Genomic DNA, 21,608 nt, shown 5'->3' on the forward strand with positions numbered 1-21,608 from the left:
TTAGGTGAGATGGCAAGGACCAAAATAGTAAACAAATCCTAATACAATCAGATTAGGATAATATTGGCAGATTACCAGTGAGTTACTTAGACACAACCTGTTCTCAGGTTAAATGTTTTCACGTGTTTTCACGTCACAGAGTTCTTTCTTTCATGTTGACTTTGGAGGTTGTAGGTAACTAAGAGGAAAGGGCATATTCCTGGGAAACACTTTACCATCATTGACCTTTTAAAATGCTCTCTAGGACAAAATAAGGTATTTCATGAGTGAATTCAGTCTCTTCTCTCATCAGAGTACAGGAGAGTGTAGACCAGATGTCAGCTGAACTGCTTAGGAGCTGAAGGGGCTGTAATGTATCTGAAATTACCTGACCTCGTGGTAAAGCTGCCGCTCCTCTCCCCTCCCTGCTTTCTTTCATTTTTTTTTAGAAAATAACATATTTTACTAGACAGCAATTTATCCTGGCTTCATTGATTATCTTTAATCTATGATGATTTTCTAAACTATGGTTTCAAAAATATAGTTTTTCCTTTTTCCCCCTTTTCTCTCTCTCTCTTTTGTTTTCTTCAGAGTACAAGGAATTCATAGTATAGGGAATTTTAAGTTAGTAGTAGTATTTTAAGGATTAGGCTGCGATCTGGAGCCAGCGTGAGTACATTTGGATGCCACCATGTTGAGGGCATTACTCAAGACCCGAATGGCGAGGACAGGCACCTCTTGATGGGGTTTTAAAGGGAGGAATCCTTAAGATCACCCAGTGTGTCACTCTGTCCGTTGGCCTGTTCGTCCATCTATTCAACAGGTACTTGTGTGTCCGCGTGCCTTCCTCTTGGTGATCCTTTCCCAGGTCTGATGACAGCCCCTCAGCTCAGAATCTTGAGTCTGCAATGTTAAGAGCTGCACTGTTCAGTCCCGTAGCCACTAGCCACGTATTGCTCTTCAAGTCAATATTAATTAAAAAGAAATAAAATGGAAAACTCAGTTCCTCAGTCACACTTGGCACAGGTAAAGTGGTCAGTCGAGTGCTGTCTGTGACTGGGCCCACGACGTGGGCCGGCGTCCATGTGTGGAACACGCCCATCCCTGCGGGGGGCTGAGCCTGGCATTCCTGCCTCTGCTCCTGGGCTCCACCCCCGAGACCCCTCGGTGCCCATCCGCTCTAGCACTCAGTGCCTACCGCTCTCAAGTTCATTCCCATTAAAAAATTCTCCCATCTTATTGTAGGTCTGGGTCATCTGTCATCTGAATTAAGGCCACAGTGTTACCAGGACTGTGAAGCCTCCCTGCCCTGCCCCCCGGCTGCCCCCCACCCCCCCACCCCCTCTCGATACCAGGCACACACAGTTGTCACATTGAATACCAATTCCTTGTTGATACAGCCTTTCTTCTGGGGGATCAAGAGGTTCTTGGGGGTGCAGGATTGGGTTTTGGCTTTCCAGGGCCAGGGCACACGAAGCCTGACACATCACCACAGCAGGCAAGTGTTTATTGAACCGACAGAGGGAGGAACGGTGGGTGGAGGAGGCTTCACAGGTTGCGCTGTAAAGACTGGAGCCAGTTTGGATGCACAGAAGCCACACGACGAGAGGCGTTCGTGGCATGGGAGCATCACAGATGCAAGCCAGTCGGCAGGAAGTTAAGGGTGGCTGTGCTCCCAGGTGCAGCCCGAGTGGCATGTTCAGCACCATGGCCAGAGCTTAACCAGTGACAGAAACCATGTAAATCCTGGTGCTTCATATAAACGTGTTTCCCTGTGCTAATGCAACACCTCTTAGTAGAGGTGCTGCGTTTCACACTTAACAACCTTAACCTGTACCTTCAAAGGAGTTCAACAGACGCTTTTCCCCTGTAAAGTGAAGCAGCACGTTCACAGAGTCTAGTTAACTCTTCAAGACCTTGGTGGTTCCTGACTTAGGTTAGACGGGTTATCAGCTCAGCAGGAAAGAAACACACGCGCGCGCGTATGCACGTCCAGAGGAGGCCATCTGATAACAGTCACTGAGAGCAGTGACGGTGGCCGGACAGCCCTGTCCTGGCTCCGCCTCTTCCAAGCTGTGTCGGCCTGGGCAAGTCACCTTCCCATCCTCGATTGCCTCATTTTTAAAATTTATTTATTTATTTTTGCTGTGTTGGGTCTTTGTTTCTGTGCGAGGGCTTTCTCCAGTTGTGGCAAGCGGGGGCCACTCTTCATCGCGGCCTCTTGTTGCGGAGCACAGGCTTCAGACGCGCAGGCTCAGTAGTTGTGGCTCACGGGCTTAGTTGCTCCGCGGCATGTGGGATCCTCCCAGACCACGGCTCGAACCCGTGTCCCCTGCATTAGCAGGCAGATTCTCAACCACTGCACCACCAGGGAAGCCCAATTTCCTCATTTTTTTTTTTTTTTTTTTCTTTTTGCGGTATGCGGGCCTCTCACTGTTGTGGCCTCTCCCGTTGCGGAGCACAGGCTCCGGATGCGCAGGCCCAGCGGCCATGGCTCACGGGCCCAGCCGCTCCGCGGCATATGGGATCCTCCCAGACCGGGGCACGAACCCGTATCCCGTGCATCGGCAGGCGGACTCTCAACCACTGCGCCACCAGGGAGGCCCTTTCCTCATTTTTTAATGGAGATGTTACCTGTGTTGACTGAAGAAAATCACACAAGCTAAATGCTTCGAGTTATGTTTTATTTGGGAATTTACCGAGGACTGTAGCCCAGGAGACAGCCTGTCAGATACTCTGAGGAAGTATCCCAGAGAGGTGAGGAGGGAGCCAGGATAGGAGTGTTTGCTGGGGGTGGGGGTGGGGGGGGAGGGGCATGTAGAGGAACATCCAAAGATGACTACCAATCACAAAACCCAAACATCTCAAGGTAATGATTTTAGTGTTTTTCTATGTATGGGAAGATGCAAGGGTCTGGGCTCTTTGACATTCTTCCTTAGACGTGCATCTTAACCATCTAGGACCAGTATCCTATTTTTCTCCATCCTGAATCCCCTCAGGGCGCACCGTCAGGGCAGCTGCAGTGGCTGCTAGCTTGATGGCGGGCAACATTTTTCAGTCCTGCCTTGTGAAGATTAAGTTGATCCTAGGTGACTCGGCACTCTGCTTAGTCCTCAGTAAGGCATTCACCAAGGGATAACTAGTAACAGAATTCTACTTCCATAGCCTTTCACACAAATGGGAACATTCATAGCTGTGTTTCCCAAAGGAAGAGTTAACACATGATTGCGAATGTAGAGGGTCATCCAGGACACACACATTTGGATTGCCCTTAGGTACAGTTAGTTGCATGGTTACAAAGTGCTGGTTACTTTCAAAATCATGCACATAAGGTGCTCTGGCTCAGGTGAAATTTGGCCTGGATAGTCTAAAACCCAGGGATGCTTCTCTGCATTTGGAGATCGGATGATCACTTATGCAAACGACAGGAAAAAGTCACTTTCGCAATCATCAGGTGCTGTCCAGCCGCTCCGAAGGAAGTGGGAGAAAGTTACGTGCTGCTTTTAGTTCTAACTGAGCAAACCGGGAGGACATGTGTGGTATTATCGAACGACCTTTCTATTTTTTTTTTTCACACTTTCAAAAGGATGGTGACCGTCTTAACTGTGGACGTTCTCATTATCCACTGGCCCACATACAATTCACGCACAGCCAGACAGTCCCTTCTAGACTTCAGGTTGCTTTCCTTCCCTACGGAGATCACACCCCCTCCCTTCCAGGGCCTGCACGGCCTTTTCCCTCCCCGCTCTTCCTTGACCTCCCACGAGGCTTTTGCTGTACCCCAGCCCGCTTCTGGGCTGCCCGGCTCTTTCCTGCATCTACTGTATTATAATTATCTACGTGCATCAGTCACCCTTGCAGGACCCAGTTCTTTCATGAGCAGGCGTTTTCTCAGTCATTTTTGTGTCTGCAGGGTTTAAAGGCGGGCCAACTTACGCAAGATGCTTGGAAATGTTTTGCTGAATGAACGAATGCATGTTCTCTACGTGTTTCTTAAATGTATTCTCCTAAGTGAGTGGTAACTCTATTTGGGTAGGAAACTGTACTATATTTTTGGTACTGCAAACAGTGTTTATCTTCAGATAACTCTGTAGGTTGCTGTTAATACCAGTTATCCTGGAAACAGTTTCTAGGGTCAGTTCAGCAGGTATTGAGTCGTTGTTACTGTTTTATCCCCACCTGTACTATTAAAATATTTGTGAAGTGATCACCAAGATTTTTATTGACTTGAGTTCTTATGCGAATGATCTGTATTCAGTTAATCGTGGGCGGTCACAAACCTAAAATGTTTGTAAGCAGTTCAGTTGAATAGGCCTGTGGTATACTGGGCTTTTTTGTTTTTTTTCCCTTTGGCTGTTATTTACTATGCCTTAAAGTTAATTTCAGAGCTTATTCCAGGATAGAGATTGGGAATTATACCGGAATTCACATTCCTTATTAGCTCCCTGCTTAAACTAACTTAAAAAGAACTAGTTCTGGGACTAGAGCTCCCTTGACGAAATTATTGGAATGTGAAATTTGAATTTAAGACTTTCTTGGAGACGTGAATGCATTTTGCTTGCTGGTATTTAATTACTTTTCTTTTTCTTTCTTCTTAGTTTTAATTTTGATTGCTGTTACTACTGATATCTGAGCCAAAGTGGTGATGCTACCTGAGGGACATTTCTGCAACCCATAAGTCAACAGTTACACGGTAAGACTGTGTGCCTTTTACCCTTAAAGCCATTTAATTTCTATAACATTATAGTTTAGAATTTTAATTTGAAATGGAGTAGGATAAAATATGTTAGTGTTTCAAAATATTAAAATATCAATATATTTTAATATATAAATATTAACAGCAGATAATATTTTAGAGCTTTTGGTCCTAATCAACAGTGAGAGGTTGAAAGAGAAAAACTATAATTTGATATATTTATTTCCTATTAATTTTTACGTGAACAAGTATGGATATGCAGTTTTTGACTCATTAAACTGGGGTCTCATTTCCCTCCCTATATATCTTGCCCATTTACTTTCTGTTTCCTGAGGTTTAACCAGTTCGTTATTTTTTTGGATCTTGTTAATGACGAGTGGGTATGAGAAGCCGAGATGATAAAACTTAAACCTCCTCAGGTGTTACTGTAACTCACTCTGAAGTGGAGTGGTGATTCCAACAGTGGCTCAAATGAGGTTTTGAATTATTTACGGGTTTGAATGACCTGTATTTCTCTACCTTTGAGGAATGCCTCAAGAGTAACGAGGATGGTGGACTGGGAAGGCAGGTCCTGCTTGGAACCTCACTTTCCTTCTGTACAGAATTCTGCCGTCTGTCTCGCCTGCTTTACAGAGTGAAAAAGTCACGTGATGTTTGTGGAATTGTCCTTTTTTGCATTAAGGGCAGAGGGAGAATGACAAGCCTTGGTTCTGAGATGGTATTGAGAGAGAGCGCATTACTCTCGATATCTGTGTGGGGGGCGTGCCAGGAGCCTTGACCTCTAATCCTGCCTCCCCTTGACCTTGGCCATGGTGCTCCAGTAACTTCCTATCAAAAAATTGATGTTGATTCCCATACTTCCATGTTACAGGTAATTTTCCAGGAATATGTCTGAATTCTTTGACCACAGCAGAATTAAGCTAGAAATCAGTATCAGATGTTTGGGAAATCACCAAATATTTTGAAATTAAATATCACATTATAAAGATCCCATGGGTCAAAGAGGAAGTCACAAGGGAAATTAGAAAATATCTTGAATTGAATGAAAATGAAAATACAATAAGATTTATGGGATGTTCCTAAAGCAGTACTGCAAAGGGAAATTTATAGTGTTAAAGGCTTATATTAGAAAACAGAAGTTTTGAAACAATAATGTAAACTTTTACTTTATCAGCTCAGTGCTTTCTGTCCACCTAGAGGGTGGGATAGGGAGGGTTAGAGGGAGACGCAAGAGGGAAGAGATATGGGGATATATGTATATGTATAGCTGATTCACTTTGTTATAAAGCAGAAACCAACACACCATTGTAAAGCAATTATACTCCAATAAAGATGTTAAAAAAAAAGAAATTAGAAGGCATTGAACTATATTCAATATTCTGTAATAAACCATAATGGAAAAGAATATGAAAAAGAATATATATGTGTATAACTGAATCACTTTGCTGTACAGCAGAAATTAACACAGCACTGTAAATCAACTGTACTTCAATAAAATAAATTAAAAAAAAAGAAACTAGAAGGCAAAGAGCAAATTAAACCCAGAACAAGCAGAGGAAGAAAATAATAAAGATAAGAGCAGAAAACAATGAAATAAAAAACAGGAAAAAAAAAAAAAAGGAAAAAAATCAGTGAAACCAAAAGCTGTTTCTTTGATGAGATCAATAAAAGTGACAAACCTGTAGTCATACTGATTAGGAAAAAGAGAGAGAAGAGGCAAAAATTTCTATTATCAGAAAAGAGAGACCATCAATATAGATCCTACAGATATTAATAGGAAGATAAGGAAATACTATGAGCCACTTAATACATATGATAACTTAGATAAATGGACAAATTCCATCAAAGATACAACCTACCAAACCTCACTCAAGAAGAAATGGATAGGGACTTCCCTGGCGGTCCAGTGGTTAAGAACTTCGCCTTCCAATGTAGGGGGTGTGGGTTTGATCCTGGTTGGAGAGCTAAGATCCCATATGCCTTGCAAGCCAAAAGGCCAAGACATAAAACAGAAGCAATATTGTAACAAATTCAATGAAGACTTTAAAAATGGTCCGCATCAAAAAATATTAAAAAAAAGAGAAATGGGTAACTTGTATAGCTCTTTATTAAAGAAATTGAATTTGTAGTTAAAAATTGTCCCCAGAAGAAAGCTCTAGGCCCGCATGGTCTCATTGGCGAATTCTGCCAACCTAGTAAGAAAGAAATAATACCAATTATATACAAACCCTTCAGAAAACTATTTTATGAGGTCAGTATTACTCTGATACAAAAAACAGATATTTCTCCACAAAATATTAACAAATTAAATACAGTTTATACAGAAAGGGTAATATATCATGCCAAAGGATCATTTATTCCAGAAATGCAGAATAATTCACAATATCAACAAACTAAACAACAGAATTTGTAAAACCCCTATGATCAACTCAATAGATGTAGAAAAAGCATTTAACAATATTCATCATCCAGTCATGATTAAAAACTCAGAAAACTAAGAATAGAAGGAAACTCAAAAAAGTTGGAGTAGAAGGGAGCTTCCTGAACTTGATAAAAGCTATCTATGAAGAACCTACAGCTGATCTTAAAATTACTGGTGAAAGACTGAATGCTTTTGCCTAGCATTAGGAGCAAGGCAAGGATAGTCACTCAACGTTGCTATTCAGAATTGTCCTAGTCAGTGCAATAAAGCAGGAAAAAGAAATAAAAGGCATATGGATAGGGAAAGGAGCAAAAGCAAATTTAGAACTCCCCTAGCAAGGGGCCTGAGAAACGTTGGTTTAGCCTGCCAGCCTCTGTGATATAGAAGGGAGAACAGGAGTTGGGAATAGCTGTTGAATGCCAGCACATAAAATCTACTACATTTTGGTTTCTGTGGTCATGATCTGAAAATCATAAAAGCAAGGCAACATTTATATCACTTGTGGGTTTAAATTACTGTTCTTTAACGTTTAAAGTTAAAAGTCAAAATAATCTATTGTGAGAGTCTTATTTCAGCATTTTCTTTCCGTTAATATAACTGGAAAGCCACGTGTAGTATTTAAAAGTTACGCATTGGTTTAAACTTCATTAAATAGCCTTTGTTTTTTAATTTAAAGAAAAAGGCTATCTGAAACAATATTAAGATGTCCTCTAAAACTTTGTGAGGGCAAACAACATTATTTGTTAAATCTATTACAACTCTCACTTAACTTTGGAGAAGTTAACAGTTCTTAGAATATACTGACGTGTTTTGTATAATAATACAAGACACATATTGTGCCTTTTAATTGCTGCTATGTAATTTCCAAGTACTTGCTTCTTTTTATGGTGGTTGGCAGTGTGGAACTGAGGAAATCTTGAGTCCTGGTCCCAGTTGTCTGGGAGAATTATATGACAGGACAGTGTCTCTGGGTGGTTTTACTGGAATCATTTCTAAGTCTCTTGCAATGAAATTGTCTTTCAGCCTAAGTCGAATACTTACAAATATTAAACAAATTTAATAATTGTGTGCATTTCATTACATGTTACCGGCCCTGTCACTTGGTGCTAAGTACTTGGTATGGCACAGAGGAGGAGTGTACATTTAGAAGTTATGGAAGATCTTGGGTTCAAATGCTAAAAACATAGAGGCTTAATTAAGCTTTTGAGCAAAATCCACGTAAATCCGTGATCCTCCTTTCCCTTATCTGTAAAAGGAGGATAATAATCTTGATAAGCTGCTGAAAACATTGAAAATATTCCTCAGAGCATCTGAGAGACCATGGACCCTCAGATGGTGATGCTGGTAGAGGGTCTTAGTTGCAGAAACATCATAAGACTTTGGCACCCATTAGAACTGGTTTTGAGTTTTAAGTTCTTATACTTATGAGTCATGTCACTTTGGATAAGTTAATTTTTTTTTTAAATTTATGATCTAGTAAGCACTGTTGCATTTATTAATTTATCTATTTTTGGCTGTGTTGGGTCTTCGTTTCTGTGCGAGGGCTCTCTCTAGTTGTGGCAAGTGGGGGCCACTCTTCATCGCGGTGCGCGGGCCTCTCACCATCGCAGCCTCTCTTGTTGTGGAGCACAGGCTCCAGACGTGCAGGCTCAGTAGTTGTGGCTCATGGGCCTAACCGCACCGCGGCATGTGGGATCTTCCCAGACCAGGGCTCGAACCCGCGTCCCCTGCACTAGCAGGCAGACTCCCAACCACTGTGCCACCAGGGAAGCCCTGGATAAGTTAATTTTTGAGCCCTGAGTTCTTTATCTGTTAAGCGAGGGCAGTGCCAGCCCATAAGGTTGTAGTGGGGTGTGAATGACATAACGTATATAGTAAAATGCTTAGGTAAGTAAAATGTTCCCATTTATCACCTTTAACGGGTTTACCATCGTTAGCTTTATGATTTTGTTCCATTGGTTGATTTTCTATAAAGTGAACTAGAAACCCCGAATGATCACAGTTCACCTGTTGGACTATGTTGAGAAGAATGAAGCTGATAGGATGCCAGGCTTGATGTTTTGAAACCAAGTGTTGCAAATTTTAGACATTTTACTAGTATTTCTCTGGTACTTTCATAGTGCAAACAGTTGGGAGTGGTTAACTAAAATAACCATTCAGTTTATCTTAACTATCTTTCATGAACACAGCTTCTAGTTGCCAGAAATATTGCCATCAGGATGCTTTTGGTTTCTAAAAATACAGACTCAAGATTTGTAGCATGTCTGCTAGGGAACAGTTGGTAGGTTCTACAGCTTTACTGCTATTTTGACCTTATTTTAGGATGTCATTCGTATGAATTGCCAACGTTTGGCTATTTTTGACCAACAAAAGTGGTAATTCCATATGGTTCAAGTGGATATTTCAGGCTATGCTGGTAGTGTTTTCTTTACACACTTGGTAAATGATCTAATTTTATATCTTATAGTTTGTTGTTTCCCCTAGGAGCTTAAATTTATTTTTAATGCGTTTTGGATTTTCTTCGTTAATTTGTTTGGTGAATGTTATTCTCAAGTAATTGGTGCAGAAGAGTAGGGCAAAGAAAAATAAGTGCTACATCTTTCTTAACAAAAAGAGGAGATGCTGCCTAATCTTTGAGAAGACTTTCAGTTTATGGTCAAGTAAATAATTGGACACAAAAACTAGAGGCTTTTGAGAATTAAACCTTGAGGTCATAGGTCATACAGGTAGAGTCTGAGTCCCTGAAAATTCTTTGAGAGCAGTTCACCCTCACAAGTGCTAAAGCACTCTGGATGGTTTTAGCTTCTGAGGGTTTATTCATGTGTTTCATGTTACGAAAATACTGCAGTGTTCACTCAGTTTAATGTTGTGTTTTATAAAGTGTCCATAGGTCATATGTTTATTGTACTTTGAATAAGAAGCTAACAATTTTAGTTTTATTTAAAAGGGCATTCGTGGAACAGACACTTAGTGTGGATCATAAACAGTGATAATAATATTGGGGTGAGCAGCTTAGGAGCCTTTCCTACGCATCACAGTGTGATCAAAGCCTGACTGTGGTGCTGGTAAACCATTCTTCCCCTTCTTGTCCAACTAAAGGGAAAAGGGAGGTACAGAGTTAGTTTTTTAATGTGTCAGGTAAGCACTGATTCCTTCACAGGGGTAGTATCTGGGGTTTGGGATCCACTTTACGCTGTTCGTGGCCTTGGTGTACCATCTCATCGGAGGTCTCATCGGAGCCCTCGGAGGGGAGCAGGCAGGCGTTGCTTCAGTCTTGTAGGTGAGGACTGGGGTGTAGCGGGATTGAGATCCTGAAGAACTTGGGTTCTGCTCGCTGGTCTGGCTTGTTCGGCTGCTGTGCCAGGGCCAGGCCCCTTTCAGGATGGCTGTCTGTGCTCACTGTTTGCACTGCCCGCTCCCTGATCGTGGAGCGGGGACACATCCACTTTGGAGGATGGAACTCTGTAGGAGGAAAACTTTTCCTAGGAAGTGAGTTAGCATTTCTGTTTGCTGTATTCATCGAGCCATTAACTGGCGCTTGACGAGTTGCTAAATTTATCTTTTTCTGTTTTTTTCTGTCGTGGTCTTTCGTCCCATGTCTGTGGCTCACAGTAATTCTTTCTACCTGACCATCGTGTCAAAATCTAAATAGGAAATACATTTCCAGGCATCTCCCAATTTGTATTCTGCTCTTATCTCTTATCCAACCCCACGGATCCAGTTTTTAAAGCTTTATTGAGGCGTAATTGACCAACAGTAAATGATGCATATTTGAAAGGTACAGTCTGGTGAGTTCTGACCTGTGCACACAGCCGTGAGCACGCACGCTGTTGCCCATGGAAGGTTCCTCCGGCCTTTGTCACCCTCCCGCATCTCCAGGCAACCACAGATCTGCTCTCTGTCGTGAGATTGGTTTGCGTTTCTAGAATGTTACTGTAAAGGAAAAGTAGTCCTCTGTGTGTCTCCTGCTTCTTCACTCTGACAACAGACGTGTGGTGTCCCCACAGCAGGCAGTTTGGTGACACTGGCCAGGTGGCTTGCAGTTCAACTCAGTTCTGACATTTATCTGGTGGAGAGGGCACCCATCCCATAGGTGAAGGGTCTGTCCCACAAGATCCCCCCACCCCAGCTCAAGCCACCCAGCTTCCTTTGTTACCTGCACTTCTGGCCAACTGGCTGTAAATCCAAGGTTCCCATGACCCCTGTCTGAGCTTGACGGTGCACAGAACTCAGGAAACCAGTTTACCCACTAGGTGGATGATCAGGCTGTTACGAGGACCTTCAAGGATGTGAATGAGCAGCTCTATGATGAGATGCAGAGGGTGAGGTCTGGCAGGCCCCGAACCCCATGAGTTTGGGGTGCACCACCCTTCTGCCATGTGGATGCATCTGGTTCACCAGCCTAGGAGCTCTTGAACCCCATCCTTTTGGGGGGTTATGGAGGCTTCGTGACAGGCACGATTCGTTAGGTCATTGGCCGTGGGTGACTGAACTTGGTCTCCAGCCCCTCTCCTTTCCCCAGAGGTCTGGGGGCGGGACTGAAAAGTCCAACCTTCTAATCACTGGGTTGGTTCCCCTGGCAACCAGCCCCCATCCTTAGGGAAGGTCCAGAAGTCACTTCATTAATATACGCAGGTGTGGTTCAAAGCGGTTGGTTTGTGTCAAAAGACTCCTTTATAGCTCTTATCACTTAGGAAATTCCAAGAGTTTTAAGAGTTCTGTGCCATTAATGGTGATGAAGACCAAATACGTATTAGTTATCATAAATCATAGTATCATAGTTACATAGAAGGACCCCTACAGTGTGCACTCTTTTATTGTCTGGCCTTTGTTCAGCATAACCATCTGAGATTCATCCTTGTTGTTTCCCATATCAGTAATTCATTCCATGTTGTTGCTAAGAAGTGCAGTTTGTTGGGCTTCCCTGGTGGTGCAGTGGTTGAGAGTCCGCCTGCCGATGCAGGGGACACGGATTCGTGACCCGGTCTGGGAGGATCCCACATGCCACAGAGCGGCTGGGCCCGTGAGCCACGGCCGCTGAGCCTGCGCGTCCGGAGCCTGTGCTCCGCAACGGGGGAGGACCGTGTACCGCAAAAAAAAAAAAAAAAAAAAAAAAAAAGAAGTGCAGTTTGTTTATCCACTCACCTGTTGATGGGTTTTGGGGTCATTTCTATTTTGGGGGTTGTTTTTGGCTTTTGCAGATCAAACTGTATGAACATTCATGTACAGGTCTTTGTGTGGGCATGTGCTTTTTTTTCTTTTTTAATTAATTTATTTATTTGGTCATGCTGGGTCTTAGTTGTGGCAGGCGGGCTCCTTAGTTGCAGCATGCCTGTGGGATCTAGTTCCCTGACCAGGGATCAAACCCAGGCCCCCTGCATTGGGAGCTCCGAGTCTTAACCACTGTACCACCAGGGAAGTCCCTGGGCATATGCTTTTATTTCTTCTGCATAAATTCCCAGGAGTGGAATGGTTCCTAGGGTCGTTCTGATAAGTGTGCATTTAACTTTTTAAGAAACTGCCAAACTGTTTTCCAAAGTGATTGGGTTGTTTTACATTCCCTTCAGCAGAGAGTTCCGGTTTCTCTACATTCTTATCGATGTTTGGTGTGGTCAGTGGTTTTGCCTTCAGCCATTCTAATAGGTGTGCAGTGCTATCTCCTTGTGGTTTTAATTTGCATCTCCTTCATGGGTAATGACTGATGCTGTGAATTGTCCTTGAGGTGCTTATTTGCCATCTGTCTGTCTTCTGTGGAGTGTCTGTTCATATATTTTGCTCATGTTTTTAATTGGATAGTTTTATTATTGAGTTTTGAGAGTTCTTTGTATGTTTTGCATGTAAGACTTTCATTCAGTAAGTGATTTGCGCTTTCATCCATTTGATTAGCAATTTTCCCCCCTTTACTCTAGAATGAAGCTTTTGGGAGTGACTGGGATTATTTTACAGTCTAGATCTCCTAGGTTCCATTTATCTTTAAAAAAGTTTATTTAAGTAGCTGGTTTTGTCTGGCTGGTCAAAACAGGGAAGGAAAGCAGTTCCTGGTAAAAGCATCTCTGAGGTTCCTGGATTAGTAACATGAATCAGAATAAACTTTTATGTGCAACAGAGAAATAGAAAACAGGTGTAAGCTCAAATATAAAGTATATTCTACAGTCCCAAATGTACTGAGTGTCTGATTATATGGATACCAAGACACTATAAAATGACTTAGAAATAAAATATGAATATATTTTTAAAGCGTTTTACATCTAAATGGAATTTAGTAATTTGTTGATGAAAAATTAATCAATAGTCAATCTAAGAAAGAAAGAGAAAATTTTATTCAGGCCATCCTGAAGATTATAACCCAGGAGGCAGTCTTTTAGAAATCTCTGAAGACTCTGCTCATTGGAGGTCAAAGCACACGTTATATAAGTTTTTGAGACAAAGAGTCATACATCAAAGGAACATATTGACAGTTTGTGAGCCCAACAAGGCAAGTAGTGGGTCATGGTGACCCCTTGCAGGATTGAGAAAGGAATGTTATTCCTAAGCCATTGCCTCACTGGCACCAGTAGGAAGTTGCTTTTTTTGGGTGAGCAGGCATTCCTGTGTCTTTAAGGGGATCCAGTTAATATAATGTGTGATACAGATGCAAAGTGCACACTAAAGGGGGAGGGTAGTGGCCAAATGGCAGAGAAAATTTTGTTTAAAAATTTTCTTGTTCTGCCTTAAAAATAATTGTTTCATCACTTTAAATTAAAAAAAAAAACAATCCAAACTAAAGAAGGACATAACAGAGCTTAAAAGTCAATTTAAATATAGATACCCAGATAACTGGTGGAAGGTTCTAGAAGAGAAGCTTCCTTGAGCCCCATGGCCACCCCCGTGATGCCCAGGAGAGGAGGGCGGGGCAGAGACCATGGATTGTTCTTCACTTACTGGATGCTGTTCACCACTTGCTTCTCCATATCCCACTCGTGGTAGGTTATTTTCTTCACTTTTTCTGGCCTTGAGGTTTCTTTCGACAGCAGACAGACGACAAGACAGGAGCCAGTGGTGAACACGCTGGTGCAGAGGAAGCTCAGCCTCAACCTCTACTCTCTGCCTTTTCAGTTAGAACCAGATGTTAGCGTCCACCTGAAAAAATGTCCAGGGGATGTTTTGTAGCCCATAAAAGACAAGCGACCATTTCTTATCTCTGAGCGTCCTCCAAAAATAAGCACTTGACAGGGGTTTCATATCACTATGTTATTCCATAGACATAAATCTGCTTTTTTCCCCTGGGGTACTTATTATTTACTTGTTGAGGCTGTTGAGCAAAACCGAGATGATACTTTCCAACCCTTGGGAACGAACTGCATTCCTCCACCACCTGATGTTTCCAGAGTAGCCTCCGTGCACCGAGCCTGCGCTGCAGGGCCGGTGAAGCGGTGTGAGCTCCCCACCCCCCAGTGAAGTCTTTCCAGTTGTGTTTTAATTTCCCAGGTATGAGAAATACCTTAAACTAGTGCTTGTCACCCTGGATTGTAACTTTATTGATATGCCTGCCTCTCTCACTGAACCATTACTCCTCGAGGAAAGGGATTTTGTCTTTTTTTTTTTTTTTTTTTTTGCGGTACGCGGGCCCCTCACTGTTGTGGCCTCTCCCGTTGCGGAGCACAGGCTCCAGATGCGCAGGCCCAGCGGCCATGGCTCACGGGCCCAGCCGCTCCGCGGCATGTGGGATCTTCCCGGGCCGGGGCACAAACCCGTGTCCCCTGCATCGGCAGGCGGACTCTCAACCACTGCGCCACCAGGGAAGCCCTGTCTTATTTTTGATGTTTATTCTTTGTGTTTCCGTTGGCTAAAGTATAATAAAAATCCACGAGGTGTTTGGAGCACAGGCGAATCCAATATGGATATTTCTGGAAGCCAGCTGAATATCTAACTGGAAGGAAGGAAAGCACACCAGAGCTTGGGGGCCCTGTGAGCGCAAATCTGTTTTTTCGGAGGAGGAAACTGAGGCCCACCTTGGTTAAGAAACCTGCACGGGGTCACGCAGAGCCAGTGGCAGAGCTGGGCCTGGAGCCCACGTCCTCCAGTTCCTCTGTGCCTTTCTGTCCCTCATCACGCAGAAGCCTACAGACCGTGTTCCAGTAACAAAGCCTAGACATTTATCCCAGTGAAACACGACTGTTACACTTATGCAGTCTTTTCCCCCACTTCGCCCCCCGACTTCATCACGACTTTCCCCTGAAGCTTACGTAAAAGAGGTGAGGCAGTGTCGTTCTAGAAGATCACAGAACAGGGTGGGCGTGGAGGAAGCCCAGGCTCTTCCTCTGGCTGCGGGAATGTGACGGCCTTGGGGGTATCTTCCGGGGAACGTCGGCAGGCAAGCGGGGTCCCGTAAAGCCAGGGAGGAGCAGACACGGTGCTTGCCCCTCACAGTCAGAGGGGCGCAGCGGGAAGCATGGTGGGCATCAGAGGCCCGGCTCTGTGCGGGCGCAGGGATGGGGCCACATGTGCTGGGATCACGTTTTTTCTGAGGACACAGCTCCTACATACAAGTCAGTGTGATTAAAAATCCGGACATGTGCAGTAGGCACACGTGTAGTCTGCTGTGTGCAGGAGAGTCTGGGCCTGTAATTTCCTCTGCTACGTGCTGCGCTGTAACTGCCAGGCATGTGGCCGTCAGAGCAGAGGTTACCAGCACACCCGGAGCAGAAAAGAAAGGATCATTAACGCTGTCAGGTTCTCTGAGCTGTGCGTGTTCTCCAGACTCAGGAAGTCCTTATGGCTGCAGGGTGGAGACAGAAATGCATCACAGTTTTGTCAGTTTTGTACACTCAACCAGGGCCATCAGTAATATAGTATTAAATATGTAATAAGGACTTAGTGCAGTTTCTTTAAGTTAACACTCTGCATCCAATCAACCCTTTCTACAATCGCAATATAAACTGGGGAATGATCACAGTCGTGCGTTTCTGGGCCATAAAACAAATCTCAGCAAATTTAAGGGAGTTAAAGTCAGACAAAGCATGTCCTCTGAACACAATGAAAACCACCAGCAGTAGGATATCTGGAAAAATCCACTCATTGTGTTTGTATTACGAAGTCGACTGCTTGCCCGAAAGAGATCTTCCAGATGGTTCACGTGGACAGGAATGGCCGTGGAAAGGGACATTCTGAGAACTTCATACTATTTTAAACATCTGTGGAATTGCTTCTATAATTTTTTTAAGAAAAAATAAGCATCCCAATTAATCATGCTGTAGGAGAACTGAAGAGTTTCAGTATATGGAATTTTAAAAAGGGGGTAAATAAGTTATTGGAAGATAGGGAAGTTTGAGTGAAAGTAGAAAGCACATTGACATGATTCTAAAATTCTTTAATCCTTTGACTTTAATTACAAGAGTACTACTTGGTGAAGTTAAATGCCAGTTTGCAGACATATAGTTGCATAATGAGTAAAAGTACAGGAAAAATTCAGGTTTAGGTTAATTGTACAATAAGTAGAATTAGATGGGAAATATTAAGTATCTTATTTTAGTAATGAATGTGATATTAATATTAAAGTAATAAGATCATTAGTATCTTACATTTTGTTGCCCAGCACACATTTTCACGTGAGCCTCCATACAGCCTGTAAGGAAGCCACGGAAGGTGTAATTAGTACACACTGACTCGGGGTTATTTTGAAAAGGTGACGCAAAAATCAACGTCTAATGTCCACTTGTATTATTCTGTGTCCTTATGGGATCCCACCTGCAGAAGTTTGATGGGGGATGTGCCTGTGTGAAAAGAGGAGAGGAGGCTGGATGAGCCATCCTGCATGATGCACGTCCAACCCCGGGGTGGGGGCGTAGGAGAAGATTCCGTCCTGGTGGGCTGAGGTCTGCAGGAGCCCCGTCGCCGTCTGGTCTTTGCTGATTCCTCTCAGCGGCCCCATTCTCATTCCTTGCTGCTGACTGACCGTCAGCCTCCCTCTCAAGTGGTGAAGAGTTCTCCATCTCTGCTGCTCCAAAGAGCAGCGACTAATCTGGACATGGTGGTCCCACTTCCTGGTTCCGGGGGAGGGGCCCTGGCCTGGTTTCCATCGTGCCTGGAATCTAGTTGACAGTTGCGTGAACCAGGGTGTGTCTGTAAACGGAGACACTTCCTAGAAAAGTTGGACAAACTGCAGGCTTAACAGTAAACCTTATGCTACCTCGAATAGTCCTTAAGCATTTGATTAGCAGTGTTAGGTTTTTTTTCTTAGCACGTAGGGCGGCTTTGAAGAATGGTTGGGACGTTCCAGGGATGGGATGGTGAAGCACATGGAAGTTGTTTGCTGGTGACTGGTTGGATTCGCTCATTACATGTCTGTTTCTGTAATTGCAAAGCGTTTTCAAGAGAATCCATTGACTCAGCATTTTCTCCTTTACCTCTTCTTTGCTCTTCCATTTATTCAAAACTGGATTCGTGTCAGATAACGGCTGTCTGGGAAAAAATACATCTGTTAGAGTACTTCACACTGACAGGAAAGCCATAAAAGTCATTGCTGGGTGATTAGAACTTTCAAAAGGAGCTGTGAAATGCAACTCTTCTGAAATTATACAGACGGCAGCATGTCCTCTCTCTGTCGTCTTGTGTATTTAGACCGGTGTGGGGACCCCACATCTAGGTGTGATGACAGTGAGAAGTGAAGGCTGGGATTAATTAGAGCTGAAATACTGAACAACAATAGGTCAGGTGCCCAGGGAGGGGCAGATAGACATACATGTGTGTGTGTGTGTGTGTATATGGGCATCATTGGGATGCTCGAGCCATGGTGTGGGCTGTGAAGGGCTTCGTGGGGAACAGTCGATAGACTCAGCCCTGAAATCTGGGCAGTGTACGGTCTGCCCTGGGGGGAGAGCCGCCCTCTGCGCTGGCCCAGTGCAGGCACACCGGCTCTGTGGGGTGCTTGGGGTAGTAAGTGGGGAGCTGTGTGAGCGTCTGACACGCAGCCTTTTCTGACTCCTTCTCAGACCTCTCACTGTTTAGAACATGGTGTATTAATAGGAGACACAAGGTACAGTGAAGCCAGTGGATCCAGAGACAACTGCCACTGACAAGAGAGTGAGTCCCTCCCAGCTCCCAGGGGAGGGGGCCACACGGGGAAGCACCAGGGCCGTGGGGAGGCAGAGGCAGGGGGTATCTGGGGGAAGGAGCCTGTCTTGTGGATTTTCACGGAGGCACCGGTGAGGCAGGGTGAGCGGGCTTAGGAGCAGCTCATTTGAATAATCTCAGGGGCTCCAGGGGTGTGAGGTCACCCCTGGTGTCTGGCGCCTGGGTGATGAGGGCAGGTGGAAGGTGGCCTGCTGAGAGCAGCGGAGGTAGTGGCGAGGGCCCTGCACTGGTGGGTTTGATGGGAAAGGCGAGTTCAGGATTTGGCCAGTCCCGGGGCGGTGGGGGGGCAGCCCCTGCAGGCTGAGCGTGGGCTCCGGTGTCGGTGTCGGTGTCGAAGCATCAGAAGCCAGAAAGGACAAGATGTGGTTAACGCCCCTGTAGAGACTTAAGCTTTTCTCTTTTGTGCCCTGATATAGCATCACAGGCGGGGCACCTTCAGCGAGTCTGTCAGGGACACACAGAGCCTCCAGGCAGCTCACCGATGCCAGAGGCGGTGTCTCAAGTGTAAACGTGAAGGACTTCAGCGGGGGCGGGGCGGGGCGGGGCGGGGCGCTCCGAAGAGGCTGGTGTGGTTTTCAGGGCGGCTTGTGGGAAACGGCGTGTTAGCCCCAGATACGCCAGGACGACGACGCGATGGCACATCTGATGTCGGAGAGTCAGGGAAGGAGGGGGAGGTGTGGACCGCTTGGCCTGCTTTGGACGTGCAGGTGGGACGTCTGCGGGGTGCGTGTATAGTTAGGATTTTGTGTATCTGAACGACGGTGGACCCAAAGAAATATGGGTGGTGGGCCGGGGGGTGTCAGACTGGCAAGTTTTGGGGCTGTCAGAGGTCGAAAAATACGGGGAAAGAGGGACATTCCATCTTGAATAAATACAAATGGACGTGGAAGAGAATGTTACATACACAGCACGGGCTCCGAGCTCATGTTTACCGCAAGCCCCTGTACAGCCCTCTCGTGAGAACTTATTCGAGAGCTCGTTCACGTGCGGGCCGTCCTCACCGAGCGGCGTTCTGAGCAGGTGGGTACAGAGCCTCGCGGGCCCCTCCGCATCCCTTGCTCACCTGCGTCTGTAGAAGCGGTGCCCCCGCCCCGCCCCGCCGCGCCCCCCGCCCCGCCCCGCCGCGCTCTCTGCCTCTCTTTGTGCTTTGTAGTTGCTGTTGCCTAATTTCCTTCTAGTTCTCCAGTCTCTGCTGATTGGTTTTCAGTATTTTTCTTTCCTATACTTTATGCTTTTATTAAGTTTGTTAATGATTTTTCTTTTTTGCCTTATGAGATTTTCTAGTTTATTATGACTAGTTACCAGCCTCTTGCTCTAATTGATTCTCCCAGGAAGAAATGGCACCTCATAGTAAATCATAGTTACACTTTTGACTAGAGACTAGTATATCTAGAATTTTCATAGTTTAACACGCTTTCCTTGGATGTGTACCTCTTCTTTGACATCATTTCTTTTTTCTGGCACCCTGGGAAATTTTTAGTTTATTTTTATGCATATAAAGATTCTCTCGTCACCACCTGGTCCCTTTCTTATTCTTTTTTTAATTAATTTTTTTTTTTTTTGTGGTATGCGAGCCTCTCACTGTTGTGGCCTCTCCCGTTGCGGAGCACAGGCTCTGGACGCGCAGACTCAGCGGACATGCCTCACGGGCCCAGCCGCTCCGCGGCATGTGGGATCCTCCCGGACCGGAGCACGAACCCGTGTCCCCTGCATCGGCAGGTGGACTCTCAACCACTGCGCCACCAGGGACGCCCCCCTTTCTTATTCTTAATAATCACGAGATGTTTAAGGATGGGGTGGGAGACAGTGCCTATGTCTTCCTAATGTCAGCATATGTATACTTTAAGAAAAACAGTTTTAGGAACGGATGTAGAAGTATGGCTAACATCACTGAGATGAACCAGACTTTAACAGTTCCTTTGGCTGCCCGACTTCCCCAAAGTAGTCCCCTAAATAGGACTCAGATATTCTCCCATCAGTGATGTGGCTTTGGGACATCCCAGTCTGATGTTCTGGATGTGGGTGGGTTACGGGATGGCCTTGGAAGGCCAGTGAGAGCATCCTGAGGCCTGTTAAACCCACCCTGCCCAGTGGACACCGCAATGTCTGCACGGAAGGAGGCCCAGCAGGTTTTCAGTTGAAAGGGTCAGGGGCTCCTCCTCACTTCTTCCCGTTTCTAGATAATTCCAGTCTCTTCTCCTTTGGTACCTCTCAGTCTCCCACTTGAACTTGTGAAGGTGTTAGACATCAGCATCGGGCCGGTACGCAGTTGGTGCTCAGTGTTTGATGGATCCATGGCTACTGCGGTTACGTGCAGTTCTACCTTCCTTTCTTTGTTTTTTTTCAGTTGAGGCATGGTTGCTTTACAGTGTTGTGTTCGTTCCTGCTGGACAGCAAAGTGAAGCAGAGTTCCCTGTGCTATGCAGCAGGTTCTTATTAGTTATCTGTTTTATACATAATAGTGTATATATGTTCTTAGACATGATTTTAATGTAGATGTTGTTATCCGTCTTCTGTGGTTCAGCCTTATTTTCAGCCAGTGAACTGTTCCTTTTTTATTGTTAGAATCAGAGTAAGAATTAACATCATAACAACGTATGAGATATAATAAAATTAATATAATCTGTCACATTGTTTGAGTGTCCCTACATGCCAGGCCCTGTTCTAAGTGGTTTCTTGTGTAATAACACATGAAGTCCTCACTCCGTGAGGTAGGTCCCGTTGTGATCCCCGTGTTGTGGGGAGGAAAGGAAGGCATGGAGGGGTGAAGTGATGTACCACAGGCTGTGCACCTAGGTTGGTGGATGAAGTAGTATTTGGGTTGGAAGGTGTGGTCGGTGAGCTCAGCCAGCACCTTAATGGGCAAGAGGCGGAAATAGTCAATAAAAACACTGGCCAGTTGAGCAGAGCTTTTCCTCTACAGCTGCCCCCGACTTTCGCCCTCTGCTAGAGCCCTTGTGAGATAGACCCTGTCCACCCTTCTGATTTCAGGTCAGCAGTCACGTCCACAGAGAGGCTGCCTAGGGCCCCCCAGGGGGTTTCATAACCTGAGTCCACTGACCTGGGCGGTTGGACCGGTGTCTCACTTCCACAGGGGAGTGGGGCCTTGTCTGTTTCACTCACCACTGGGTCCTCGTCACCTTGCACACTGCCCGGTGTTGGGTCAGTGCTCAGCAGGTGTTTATGGGATGCGTGAACCGAGGTAATGGAGAAGGGAGGAAGGAAAGAAAGATTTACCGTGTGCCTCGCTAGTTCCGGGTTCTTGAGGTGAGCCGTGGTGCCAGTTGGGGATAAATTTAATTCAGTAACAGAACACCCAGCAACAGTGACTTAAACAAGGTATTATTTGTCTCCTGTAACGAGAATTCCAGATTGCGGCTGCGGGGCCGGTTTCATTGC

General features: G+C 45.0%; 1 protein-coding gene across 3 annotated transcripts in view; it reads left to right on the forward strand.

Moving 5' to 3' along the window:
- WASF3 (WASP family member 3) overlaps positions 1-21,608 on the forward strand; it is a 92,593-nt gene that overhangs the window by 29,898 nt on the left and 41,087 nt on the right. For all 3 annotated transcript variants that reach the window (XM_081214711.1, XM_081214713.1, XM_081214712.1), the window contains exon 2: positions 4,578-4,672. The gene's annotated coding sequence lies outside the window, so the exon portion shown is untranslated. The remainder of the gene's footprint in view (positions 1-4,577; positions 4,673-21,608) is intronic.

This window comes from Mesoplodon bidens (assembly GCF_964165515.1).
Source record: "Mesoplodon bidens genome assembly, chromosome: 17".
Classification (NCBI taxonomy): Eukaryota; Metazoa; Chordata; class Mammalia; order Artiodactyla; family Ziphiidae; genus Mesoplodon; species Mesoplodon bidens.